General features: G+C 44.8%; 1 protein-coding gene across 3 annotated transcripts in view; it reads left to right on the forward strand.

Annotated features, from left to right (window-relative positions):
* Positions 1-682: 682 nt before the first annotated feature.
* The window catches only part of MYO1B (myosin IB), a 145,907-nt gene continuing 132,901 nt past the window's right edge, over positions 683-13,688 (forward strand). For all 3 annotated transcript variants that reach the window (XR_008483107.1, XM_054277599.1, XM_054277600.1), the window contains exon 1: positions 683-723. The gene's annotated coding sequence lies outside the window, so the exon portion shown is untranslated. The remainder of the gene's footprint in view (positions 724-13,688) is intronic.

A 13,688-nucleotide genomic window follows, 5' to 3' on the forward strand; every position in this document is an offset into this window, starting at 1 on the left:
CAGTGTGTCATACAGACGTTCTCTATCTCCTCTGTGAATGGGGAGTTTTCACGGGGGTGGGGAGAAACCTCAGTGCCAGAAACACAATATGAGCCCTTTAGGGCTTTTTCTTTTTTGTCCCTCCTTTCACACAATAGGTCAGTCGCTCTCCATAGTCGGCGGCTCCTGCGTTTATCAGGGGCAGGATTGGGCAGATAAACTGACTTGTTATTGACTATGTTATATCAAAGCTTGCTGAAACACTTACGGGTGTTTACACTTAGCTCCGAAACACTGAAAACATTACTGCACAAACCGAACGGGAGATGTTTGGGTTTCACACCAAAACAAGCCAATTTCTCTTTTCGCTTAGTTTTTGACGGATTAAGGTGAGGGTGAAAGAAATGAACTGGACGACTGCAGAGCGAGCGGGTCTGAAGGGCGGCAGAGACCAGGTGAGGAGGGCGGCGGGTCGCGGGGCTCGATGCAGCCCCGGGGGTTCGGTGCGGCCCCAGGAGCGGGTTCAGCCCCGGTGCTCGGTGCAGCCCGGACCCCTGGCGGGGCGCGGTGCCCGCCGGGCGGCGCTGCGGGCCCGGGGCGGGCGGGCGGCGGCGCCTCCGCCCCTGTCGGGCGGGCGGGGAGGGGCCGGGGCTGAGCCCCGCTCGCTCGGCTCCGGCGGCTCGGCAGGGCAGCGTCCGCCGGCGGCTCGGGCGGGACGGCGGGCAGCGCCCTTCGGCGGCAGAGGTACGGCTCCCCCGGGCTCCCTTTGTTCCGCGGCACCGGGACACGCTCGGGGATGATGGGGCAGGGGATGGGGTCGGCGCTGCAGCGGGGGCTGTGGCGGCTCGGCTCTCCCGTGAGGAGGGGGCGGCGGTGCTGGGTGCGGGTCCGGGCACGGCGGCCCCGGCGGCTCCTGGGCGCCCCTTCCCCGCGCAGAACTGCGGCTCCGGGACGCTCTGTGTGCGCTGTGGCCGGATTTGAGCTCTGGCGGACGCAGCGGGATGGGACGGCTTCATTTAGGCGTGAACGCGGTGCGCACACACGCGGGGACGGTCCGGGGCTCGCTCCCTCACATACGAGAGTTTGTGTGTGCGTGCGTGCTCTTTCTGGGAAGGGAGCGTGGCATCTGTTTCTTCTTGTCTAAAATAATTACCCTGTGTGCGCGGCTTCCCTGAATGCAAAAGAACGGGCTGGGCTCTGGGGCTCGGGGGAACCGTGGGAAGAGCGCTGCTAACTTGGAGCAGGATGATGGATTCTGCTGTCGGGTTACACTTGGAGAGGGGACTTGAGGAAAGGCTTTCCAGGGCAGGGTCATTGTCCCAGAGAACTTCCCTGAGGGGACGGGCTGGTGCAGCCTCGCAAGGAATACCGCCCGTCTGCGCCCATGGGTTCGGTGCGGGACGTCTGCTGCCGCTGTTTTGGGAAGGGCATCCCTTTGTTCCTCGGAGTGGCCAGACTCCCCGCTGGAAAACAATGGCCTTCCTAGCAGGGCCACAGGGAGCGGGGCACTCACCAAGTGGTCCGGTGCTCGCTTTGCCTGCCCGCTGTGGCTCTTTGCTCACACGTGCTGTTTGCTTTTTCCACTAATTTAAAGCTTTGAAATTTCAGACCATGTCATTAAATCTGTTGCTATGTATTTAGTCAGGACCACTATTCTAAGGGACAAACGTAGCAGTAACGAAATAAAAGCTAGCTACTCTTAAAATATATGTCAGAGAAACTGTTTTAAATATATCCAGATTGGAAATGGCCACTGGCATAAAGGTCAGGTAAAACTCCTGACTTGGCGATTTTTGTGTGGAATCATGAGCCTTCCATATCCGTCTGTCCTATTGTTAATTGTGAATTAAGGCTGGCAACAAGCTGCCCATCCTTCCCTGCATGAATCATCAGTTTGTCAAGCCCTGTGTCAAAAACAAGGCTTTCCCCAAAAGTGTGCAGTGTTAGAGAACAGAAATACTCTGACCCATCTGTTAAAGTAAAGTTCAGTCCTTGGCTGCTTTTAAACACATGAAAGGTAAAGACATTGTTCTCATGTGCTTTTATTTGCAGTTATCCCAGGCTTGAGTTTAAGAATGTCTTCAATTTAGTGCTTAAAGCAATGCGCTGCCTCGGGCTTAATTTTGTGTGAAGGTGTGAGGGTTGGAGCATTCCCATTCTTCCCAAAATAACATAAAGTGGTCACTGCTTGTGTTGGCTTGTAGCACTTACTGGCGTGTTAGGTTGCCACAAGTTCCTCCATATCCTTAGGATGTTGCTGAAACACCTTTGTGGTGTTGGATATCTAAAAGGCTTCTGGCTCCTTATGAGCGCCACGAACAGATTGAGTGCTCAGCAAAGTGATGGGGAAAGGACTCATGGAAACATCTTAAATACAGAAGCTTGCCTTTTTACTTTTTTTTGGGTTGTCTTTTTTTTTGGTTTTGGTAGGAGACCTTGTTAAATCACACCTGTGGGGAGGAGCTCTGTGTGGAAATGATGCCGGGGCCGGCAGTTTAGCTCTGTCGTGTTAGCCTTTTCAGGCATTGTGCAAGACTCGGGGTAATTGCCTTTAGAAGGGCAAATGTACATTGCAAGCCTGCTAGTGCTTCTGGGGGAAGGGAAAATAAAAGTCTGGCAAACGAGGAGAGGAAGTGAGAGAGAGCAATTGGAAACATAAGCAAAGTCATTAATTTTTCCCACTGTGCACTCTTAAGAAACTGCTGGCAACATACTGGAGGTACTCTGCCTCATGGAAGTGTCAGGGACTTGCTTCACATGATTCTGTGAGATCATCTGGTTTCCCTGAGCTCTGTGGGAACAGAAATTCCTCACGCTGGAGCCTGATCTCATCGTCCTTCGGCAGCAGTAGTAGCAGCGGCTTGGGAATTGGAGAGGAAGGTGAAGGAAGTGCCAGTGGGACAGTTTTGAGAAAAGCTCAGTGCTGGTGTAGGCCAGGCTGGACACTGTTCCCTCCTTTCATTTGCCTTGTGTGGTCAGAGCTGGGACAAATGCTGACATGCCCACCAAAGTTCAGTGCCCTTTCAGACTGCTGAGCTTGGTTAGCACAGCGTCCTTTGAATCCTACCCTGTATTTCATTCATCTTTTTTTACTGTACTAATGAGCAGCAAACTGAAATGGAAAGTGGTGACTGGAGTGACCGTATGCATCAAGCTTGGGGAATTTCCTGAGTTTGATGAAAGTCAAAAATAAAGGGCTTTTTCCCTCCCTTATAGCTGTGCAGTTAGTCTGTTAAATTCTCAGAGCCTTCTGAGTAGCCTCTTCTGTTTGTTGTGGGACTACTGGCAAAAAATTTAGGAAGATTGAAGTAGCAATGACCAGCCCTGGAGTCTGTAACTTGATCTACAGCTTTTTCTCTTCAACTGGGAAAGGAAGTAACAGCTCTTGTTACACCCTTATGTAACCTCTCCATTCACAACCTCCAAAAAAGAAGGAAACCAGAGCTTGATTTCTGGTGTATAAGCTAACATCAAGGCATGCTTTGTCATTAAGAAACAGTAAAGAATAACATTAATTTTCTCCTGTTTTGCAGTTCCCAGGATGAAAAAAAAGCCCCAAAATCCACAACCCTACCAAAAGTTAAACATTTTCATTTTGTGCTGATGGGATAGTGGAAATCTCTGCAACTCTTTTTCATATGTGGTGAAGTAGCTGTTATAGAGGATACTGGAACTACAACGAGGGTGTTTTTGTGGGTCTTTTCTGCTGGGTTTGAGCATTAGTCTCAAAACATTCATCCTTTGCACTTGTGCCCCAGTTTGCTTGTAGTTTGGGAAAGCTTTGGTCTTCTGGTGTGTTCTACTCCAGATTTTGGTTCTGAACAGTGTGGAGACCAGGGTCTCTTTTTTTGGTTTGTTTGGTTTGTTTTTTTTTTTTCCTGATAGTGGCACATAGCTTTTAGAGAAAACTACAGAAAATTAATTTTTTTGCCTCTCCCAACTCCATTTTACTGGGTAATTTCCCATTTGGTATCACCAAGGAAACTTGCATCCATTTCTTGATATATATTTTAAGTTTGATAGCGAAGTCACCGTGGTGATGAGAAAGTTTCAGTGAGAAAGACTAGTGCTGAAAAATACAGTTTCAGAGGCTGAAAAGAATTATCAAGTCCCCTTTCCAAATGCAAACTGGTTGGGGAATTCTTCTGTGCAGGCAGTAAAGCAGGAGTTATGGACCCCAGAGGCCAGAACAACATTTTTTTTACAGTGCTCCAGCTTTTGGGAGGAAAGAAATTAAGAGATGGTCTCCAGCCTGAGTGACCAGATTTAACACTTCAGAAGGCTCAAGATAAGGAATCCAGAGTCCTAAGGAGTAAGGGCAAGAAATGTTGACTGTCACTGAGACTTTCTTTCGTTTTCAGGGGTGGGGAGTGGCAATTGCCTTGTCTCTGGCTTTGTGAAGTGCTGCCTTGGAATTGCTTCTTCAGTGTGGATGTACTGGTTAACTTCTCCTTGTTCTCCCTTGGAGAGGCAGAAACCCTTCCAAGGGTCTTGTATTGGCAGAAATCTTTATGTTGTTGGGCAGGAGGACCATGAGAGCAAAAGAAAGAGCCTACATCAAGGAGAAAAAGAGGAATAGGTGCTGAGTAACAGAAGGGTTGGTGGGTGTTGTACTATCAGAAGTGCTTCTTGTAGATTTCTTTATTTTCTAAATGGAGGCAGCAAGGAAAGACTCATTTTTCCCTACTGTAAGCAGAAACCAATTTTTAAAAACGTGTGACCACAGCCTGGTCAGCAGTGGTACAAGTTTTCTGGGCCCACAAATATGCTTTGTGTGTGAGCTCTCTTGCTGTTTGCTTGATGCTTCTTTTTCTGTAATATTCTATAATTTTCTCGTTTGTACACTCCAAAGTGCTACTGGGGGTACTTTGAATTGCAATAAGAGTACAAATATACAACTACAAATAAGAATAATTAAACTGTAGGCTTTGCTACAATGGAAAAATCCCAGGTAGTGAAGTTTCTACTCTCTTATATGCATTTTTTTTTATGGAGTCTGTTCTCCTTATGTCTACAAGACTATACTGGTGTTTGAAGATGTTTGAAATCCTGGGCCTTAAGGTAACCACCAGTTTTTATGCACAATGGAGCACATGCAGTGTCCTGACACTGTGCTTAAATCCTTGCCAGTAACCTTTGAGAAGCTGCACCTCAGAAATGAGGAAACTGCTGGGGGATGAAGAGTTTAGTTCTGTATCTTGGGGAAGCACAAGCAAAGGAAGTTACTCTCTGTGTTTTAATGCCTTTGTGTTAAAACAATTTGAAGCACAATTAAGGGTATCACTTTAGAGAAGAGGTATCCTTAAATTTCTTATTGCATAAGGGCTCTGTGGATGGCACTGTAGTGAGAAGTCAGCTCTGCTGTTAGGAGAGTTTTTAAAGGGAGTGAGTTGCTGTTAATCCTCTCCACTGTTTCTCTGTGGAAGCAAATAAGCAACTTAACATAGAGACACTGGTGAAGAGATGCCATTTTTTCTGTGGCTCTGGGAACCAGTTCACTGTCTACTTAATAGCTTGGCTAGAGCTTTGTTTGAGGGCTGAGAAGAAAGCTCCTCCTAGCAGAGCTCATGCTTACCTGATGTGAAAGAAGGGATACCTGGAATGTCCAACTTCCAGCAAAAGTAACAGCTGCTCTACCTTTTCATCAAGAGAGGCTTGGAGACAGGGCAGCAGAAAGACGGCAGAGGTTGAAAGGCAGATTATTTTTGGGAGTAGTTAAGGCTACAAGATAAACACCTGGTTGCTGGAGTGTCTGGAGACCCTTCCTAACTTTTAAGTGTTTGAGTAGTCTGTGACTGATGGAGCACTTGAGGTTTGTTGTGCAAAGCAAGCTAGGCAGGTGCTAATTCCCTGTGAACCTTTGGAAAAGGAAAAGAGTTGTTGAAGGGGTGAAAATGAATCCCTCTCTCTATAAAGGAATATTCCTGGTAGTGGTGAGGGAATATTGCTGCCATGACGTACCAGGAATCTTCTGTACAGCCTGCTCAGTCAAGGTGGGCTCAAATACGAGATGGAGCAGAAAAGAGTGATTGGGATGGTCAAGGAAAAGCCACTGAGAGGGAAATAGGCAATATGGGTTATGCATTATATGGAATGAAGTCAATTGACATAAACCTTTGTCAATACTTCCCTGTGAGGGAGAAAACACATTTAAATTTAAAACCAAAGCCAAAGCCCAGCACTGTTAGCAAAAGCAAGAAGTGGCTATTAGCAGACCTGGAATAAATTTAGTCTGTGAGTAAGGCACAGCATAAGGACTGTTTCTCATGGAGAAAGCTGAATAATGGCACTCTGGAGCAGTGCAGTGGTTGTGGCTGTAGGATGCTGTGGTCTGGAGCACACAGGGCAGATACAGCTTCAATTACCATTGTTCAGCTCACAGGCTGTCAGTCTGTCAGGCTGCCGGGGCTAAAAGGGCTCTGGAGATCACCTCCAGTGATCAAAGAGTGCAGGGCTCTGTGGAAACAAAGTTCACGCCAGGAGAAACCCTGGAAAATCTTTTGGCAAGCAAGGGCAGAGCTGGAGCTCCTTGTGCCTTGTAACACTTCTGGAACACGGGGAGCTTGCCTGTATCTCGTGTGAATAGAACTTTTTGCTTCCTATGAGCTGCCAGATGAGAGTTCTCACTGAAACCAGCGAGGGGAAGCTCAGTAGCTGTGAGTGTGTGCTGAGTTTGCCTGCCACAGGACCGGCTGCTTTCCGTCTGTGGAAGGGAGTTGCTTTCTATTGATGTTTTAAGAAGGTGTCCCTCTCTAAATCTGTAAAGCGTTCTATTTTATTTGGAAAAATCTCTGTTTATCGTGCTAGTTGTTAATAAAAACACTGTCTGCTGGCTTTTAACTTCAGGGACATCTGGACAAGAGTGATTACCGTGTGTTGAAATGCAACTTCATGAACTGCTCCCATTGTCTGAAACATCTCTTGTACAATACACAGGAAGAGCTGGGGATGGCTGGATTTAGAAATTGATGACTTTTGTCCTCTAATTCCAGGTGTCTATCTGAAAATTACTGTTCAGGATGAAAATGACAAAATAGTGGATATAGGTCAACTGCTTGAGATGAGCAAACCTGTCTTAGTACATGTAATTTATTTAAGCCTTGCCTTCCCTTAGATTGTTTTAAATCTTAGGTTTGGGCAAATCATGCTTCCTCTTCCCACAATACTTGCATCCAAATTCTTTTATTCCCTCCCTTTATTAAAAAATAGCAGTGTCTTGCTGGACAGAAATGGATGCACAGAAAAGACAGTGATGGCAAGTGGTGGGGTGAAACCTTGCACTACTGTTTTACCTTGGCAGCTACCCCTGGGAGAAATGGGACTAGTCGTGTCTGACTTCCTGCAGGTTTTTCTCTTATGATGGATTGACTTGCAAAGAAGTAATAATTTCCACTTGAAGCTTTTTCTGCAGCTAGGGAGTTTTGCAGAGCAATTTTTCTGCTCTGTGGTACTTAATGAGGGGTTTGTTCTCCTCTCAGCCCGTGTCTCTGATGGAATGCTTGTGCTCAGATCTCCTCTCCTGCCTGCTTTTGTGTGCAAAATCAGCTGTTCTGTTGTCCTTTACTCTGTCCTTTTGAATGAAATTCAACATTAGATGTGTCTGAGAGAAATTCAACAGTAGATGTGTAGACTAAGAGATGTACATCTGGCATGATTTGTCTTATTTTCATAAAATACTAGGCTGAAAACGTTCCAAACCTTATTTACAAGTATTTCAAGGATCCCATCAGTGAGGTTTTCAGGAGGGGAAGTTGCAATGGGCTAGACTAAGACCTTTGGGGTGGTGTTTGGGTGACCTCTTTTCCTCTTGTTTTAAATGGAAAAGGACAGGCAAATTTTTGCTTTACCCAGACTTTTACTGCTTGGAAGATGATATGGGTGCGTGGAAACTGTGAAACCTGTGAGTGCCAACTGCTGTAGGGGTTGGGGTGTATGCTCAGTTACTGTGGCTGATTGATGCTGGGTAGACACAGGCACCGATGTCTATTCTGGGATCTGGATTTCCTGAAGCTCCTGATCAAGTTTGTGCTCACCTGTGACCGGTTTTAAGCCTGGTTCACTGACTGCTGTGATGACTTTCTGAGGCTGCTTTTCCTTCTGCTGTTGGCAGCTGAGTGCAGCTGTGGGTTACCTGGCCTGTTATTTTGTTTTCTGCATATCTTCAGGGCTTATCACCCACTGCTCAACAGGCAACAAGGCATTTCAGCAGAAGATTAGCGTGTACTCTGGTATTTTAACCCTGTAGGATTAGGACATCTCTGAGTACTTGCCTCACCAATGATGTAAATGTGTGTTTGCTCCACCTTGAGCAGCTTTTGCCTGTGTCAGGGATGTGAGGTTCCTGTGCTGACTGCAGGAAAGCAAAGCTTGCTTTCTGCCCATGTGCTTGTGTGGAATAGAAAATAAAAACACTATTTTGGTCGAAGGTCTTGATTACAGCTGATTGCTGGATTGCTCCCGAGGGACTGAAACCTCAGGTGAAAGAAATGATCTGACTCTGTGGGGGCTGATTGATTGTAGAAGTGTTTTGTGGGGATCTGCTACTGAGAGCTCTTTTGAACCCAAGCTCTGGTGAGGTGGCAAGCTCTGGTGTGTGACACAGAGCAAACAAAGAAGATCCCCTAATATAAATAAACACTACCTTGGTTTTTGTGCCCCTGTTCTGCAAATGTAACCTTTGGATTGGGCAGCATCCCCCAAAATTGGCAGAAAACTTTAGGCGGCAGCATGAAAGATTAAGATAATCAGTTTAAAAGGGCACCCACTGCTTAGTGGAGTTTGGCTGTCCAGCAGTAAAAGATTTTTTTGTTTCTTTTCTGAAAGAATGAGAATGTTTTCTGTGTGTCCATATCCCTTACTGACAACTTTTTCAAAGTTGTGTTGTCCAACCACTGTCAGTCTGAAATCTAGTCTTTGGTCTAGGGGGAGAAGGCAGGACCTTTGACAACTTTTGGTTGTCAACTTTGCAGTCACGTTTTGTTCCTTATTTTGAAAAAGACTCAAGGAAACCTTAGCAAGGTGTATGTGCCAAAAATTGACCTCCTTTGTTACTGAATGCTTTATCCCTTTCTGTAGATGTGGACTAGGAATGATTATAAAACTCTGTGGCTGGGCAATGACTAAGAAAAGCCTAAATATAAGAAACCATCATGGATCCTGTTTCTGCTGAACTCAGTGGGATTTTAACCAGAATTTTGGACTGTAAATAGCCTTGGTAGTGAAGATCTATTTCTAGATGCATTGAAAACACCCAAGGTGTTATCCCCATTAAACTAATTAAAGAAAAAAAAAAAAAGAAGGAAAAAATGGACTCCAGAATAACCATTCGCATGAAATCCCACTTCACACCTATAATTTTTGAAGCCTGTCAATATAATCCAAAATGTAAAGGAACATTTTAAGGGTAAAAATGGAGTAGCAGATGTATTTTGACAGTATTTTCACAGCTGCTAAAGAAGAGTGCCTTAGTAATGTTGAAAGACCCAAATGATTTTCCCAAAACCTGGTGTGACTGGATGACTGACCCAGATGAGTTAAAGCAAGGCAGAAAGTTGACTTAGGAAATAGATCAGCCCCAGAGTGTGATTACTGGTGGCAGTTATTGTGTTGTGGTTGCAAAATAATTATCAGAAGTAATTTGAAGACATGTACTGCTGGGACTGTAAAGTAGGAATAATAGAATAGATATACCCCATGGTCTCATAGAGCAGGTAATATCCATGCTAATGTTATTCAAACCACTGGGAAAAAAATAACAGAAAGTAGCCTTAGAGAAATGCAAACACAGCCCCCTCAGGCTGCTGAATTAGTTGGTTTTGGTTTTTTTAAGGAAGAGAAAGAGGGCAAAGCTGTCTTCTGCATACGTGGCTCATGTGATTTTGGTTTTGTGGTAAGGTACTGTGCACCTTTTTGGTGATACCAGAGTTGTTCATAGTCTCATCATGATGTGAACAGAGGCACGAGAGAAACCTCTCTCTCACTTTAGGGGAGATTACTGCTTAGTGTGCGTTGTAACCAAGCTGTAAATAAATGTAAAAACAAAAGAGAAAACAGCCCACCCCCACACCAAAACAAAAACCCTAAAACCCCCCAACAAGCCCCAAAGAACTTCAGCAACAACCAAACCTCTCACTTGTGCATTTTTGAAGAACCTGAGTCCTGGTAATGAAGGAAGTTTCATCCACTGTTTACATCCGGAGGAGATGATGTCCCAGCAAACATTTTGTACATGTCCTAATGCAGGCTAATTATCCCACTATCAGTTTTTCTAAACTGCACTTAAGCCTCCTTTGTTAAACTATTAAAAGATGATATTGCCTTAGTGGTTGCAGCTGTTTGTTCAACAGTACCTTAAGTGGCCTGATTCTTTCTTGAAAGTTACCCAATCTTTAGATAAATGTGTGGTGTTTGGTGGCAGAGGCCAGTGGAGCATTCGTTTCTCCTGTGGAATTCTCTGGTCAGATCTTCTGTCATCTAAATTGCAGTCACTGGTGCGCAACTGCCCTAATCTGATGTTGCTGAAGGGCTGTTCCCATTTAGCTGATGCTGAATGCAAACATTCCTGCGGTCCCGGTACAAATACATCCCGTAATGCCGCATTTTACTTTTGTAATTCACCAGGGCTGGTTGTTCTTAAGTGCTCAAGGAACCCGGTACACGTGTGTCATGTTCGGTGCCCGCGGAAATTTAAAGAGAGGTTGCACAAGGCTTCAAATAACAGCTCTTGCTTGGTAGGTAAGATGTGAGAGGCATTAGCTAATTCAAAAGCTCCAAATCATAAACTTTTCCAGTTTGGAAAGCACTGATTTGTGCAGCAGGACTCAGAGAAAGGAAGGAATTCAGAAGCTATCCAGACACTGGCGAAACCAAAAGGAAAGATGGAGAGTCAGAGGAAGCCTTTTAGTTCTTTGAGTGCTTTTACTGATGTTGTGATAGCCATTAACATTCCTTCCTGAAATTCGTCTGTCGCGTTCCTCAAGTCCATTTTCTTGCAGGAAGAACAGCGGGCTGCAACATGGAGCTGTTTTCTGCTCTTTTCCACAGGACATGGATGTGTCAGAGCAACAATTGAGAGCAGGCACAGCTGGGAAGGAGCGTGCAGGTGTTCCTGGCAGAGCAGATGGGAGGGATCTGGAGGGAAAGCAGGGGTTTCCTCTGGATGATATCAACGCTTTTTCACACATGCTGATGTCGGGAAATGCAGCTCTGAGTGAAAAGGGCATTGTAGCAGCTCAGCTGCGGAGTCTGCCTCAGTTTGCCTGGTGAACCAGCACCGGGCGTTTCCAATGAACTTCCACCTTTGGGGCATCAGAACAGGATAAATTTAAATCCTGCCTCTTGCTAAATTGGTGCTTAGGCTTGTCATGAGCAGCAGCACCAGATGATGGTTGCAGCCCCTTTTGGTTTTGTTTTGTTCAAATAATGACATTGTGTCCCTGACTGCTTTTTGCGGCAGTGGCCTGTCAGTATCCCCACCTTGTGTGGGCTGATTGCTCCCTGACAGAGAAAACAGGGAAGGGGTGGGCAAGCATAATTACAGCCTGACAGGGGCTCAGGATCAGACCTGGAACATGAAATCAGCTTGAACTCCACTCTTGAATTACTGATGTTGCACATTGTTCCTGTTAAGAGTTAGAGAAAAGGGAGCAAGCTGGTTGTAGTGAAACCAAAAGCTTGTGGTGTTTTAATGTTTGGTTTTGTTTTTAAATAATCAGAGCTTGAAGCATATGTGAGTACATCTGTGTTGGTTTTCATGGTAGGGAAATTGTCCTCTTGCTACAAGGCCTGGAAAGAAAAAAAGAGCCAAGCCACCTCTGCAGGCAGTGATAGTTCCATGCAGCAAACTCTTGAGTGTGAGCTAAGGGCTGCACAGCTGTAGGAAGCTGCTGACAATTGTTGCTGTTCTGCTCTTGGAGGGTGATGTGGAAAACCTGGGACAATTCCACAAGGTGCTGTATGCCAATAACAGGGCATTACTTCATTTCCCCCCTGGAGAATGTGTGCATTTAATTGTACAAGGCTTTGGGGGGTTTGCCTATTCTCTGCATTCTCTTCCATTTATAGCTGTTATTAGCTCTTTTTCCAGAATGGCCAATGATAGGGTTTCTGTGGCTGTGGGGTGCTGTGATTTTTAATTTGCCATCCTTGTGGCCAAGAGGGGCAAGAAGACTTTAGATTCAACTGAAAATGTAAATTTTATCCCAATCCCAGGCACTGCAAGCAGTGGATACAACAGTCTGTGTTTTAAAAGGCTCTGTGTGGCGTGGGAGTGTGTGGATAAAAGCAGTTTAAAGACACAGCCTGCCCAGCACTTCTCCTCCCAAGCATATTGTCCAACATAAAACAGATCAAACTGTGAAGGATTACTGAATTGACTTTTAAAATATTTTTCTGAGAATGGAAACATGTTGCAAATGTTCTCACCCCATTGAATTTAGGGCTTAGATATGAGACCGAGGGGAGGAGGAACAGATTTGTCAACTGCCTACAGAAAAAGGAGATATTTAGGAATGCTGCTGATCTTTCCTTTAGGGACAAGAAGGGTCAGTTTGGGAGAAGCCTCAGGTGGTAAGTGGGTATGGGTGAGACCAGAGAATGTTGAAGGAAGAATCTGATCCTCCTGATGTCTCAGGCACTGGGAGCAGGTTCTGGTCCCATCCCTCTCTTAGATCTGGTTCTTGTAAATGGTTCTTGAGTAGCATTCATCCTTTTAAAGGTGTGTGAATGCATCCAAAAGTAGAAGCCACTTGCTTTTGTGATTACCACTGCTTCCCAAACTGTGGCGAGCACACTGTCAGCGGTGCTGATGGGAAATATTAACAGCTGCAAGGCTTCTTTGAGTGTATGGCAAATACTTGGCCATGGATTTGGATTGCATTTCTGAGCTTTTTCTGAAGTTTAGCCATGTAATGTTGCAAGGGCTTGATTATTTTTTTTCTGTGAAGTGTGCTGATTTTTGACATTTTTTATAAAGCTAGTTCTAAAATTAGCATTTGGTATTTTGAAGTGCTATATATTGATCTTCTACTACATTCTTCTAGTAGATTAATTTCAGTTAAGTCCTATTTAATTGATTAATATGTGTTTAAACACTGTTGGTTTCTCTTAGCAGTGCTTTTTCCCCCCCCTCTTTTTACCTCAGATAGACAACCAAATTATCCCACAGGCTGGATTTTCCTTTGTTAGCTAAACCAGAGCAGGGATTAAGATTGGATTCCACCAAAGCAAAGGCCAACAATGCTGCCATGGCAGAACACTGTTGAATCATACATAAGTGTAGGAGGTAATCTTTAATGGATTTTTGCAAAGGCTAGGCTATTGAAAATGGCTTTGGGCAATCAGTATTAAATAAGTTGTTTCAGCCTGTTAATTTTCTCATCATTTAGGTTTCTAGTATTTTCTGGCTTGCAAGTTGATGAAAAATATTTTAATCATAGAATGCTGTAAATTATTGTGGAAAAAACCAAGCTGAAAATTAACCTTTGACCATAAAATGGAACTTTTACAATATATTGATAAGTCAATATCTGTATACAACTTTTTGATCCAACTTATAAAAATAGATATAGTGTCTTCCTACACCTCTTCTGCAAAACATGGTGCTGAATTTGGGAATAAATGGGTGTTTTTGATGGGTTTGGCTGCTCTTGCTCTTGAAATTCCCAAGCAGTGATGCATGAAGTGTGGTAGGTGGTATGTAATTTCACAAT

The sequence above is a fragment of the Melozone crissalis genome, unplaced genomic scaffold (assembly GCF_028551555.1).
Source record: "Melozone crissalis strain CALT ecotype California unplaced genomic scaffold, PUWL_Pcris_2 ptg000023l_1, whole genome shotgun sequence".
Lineage (NCBI taxonomy): Eukaryota > Metazoa > Chordata > Aves > Passeriformes > Passerellidae > Melozone > Melozone crissalis.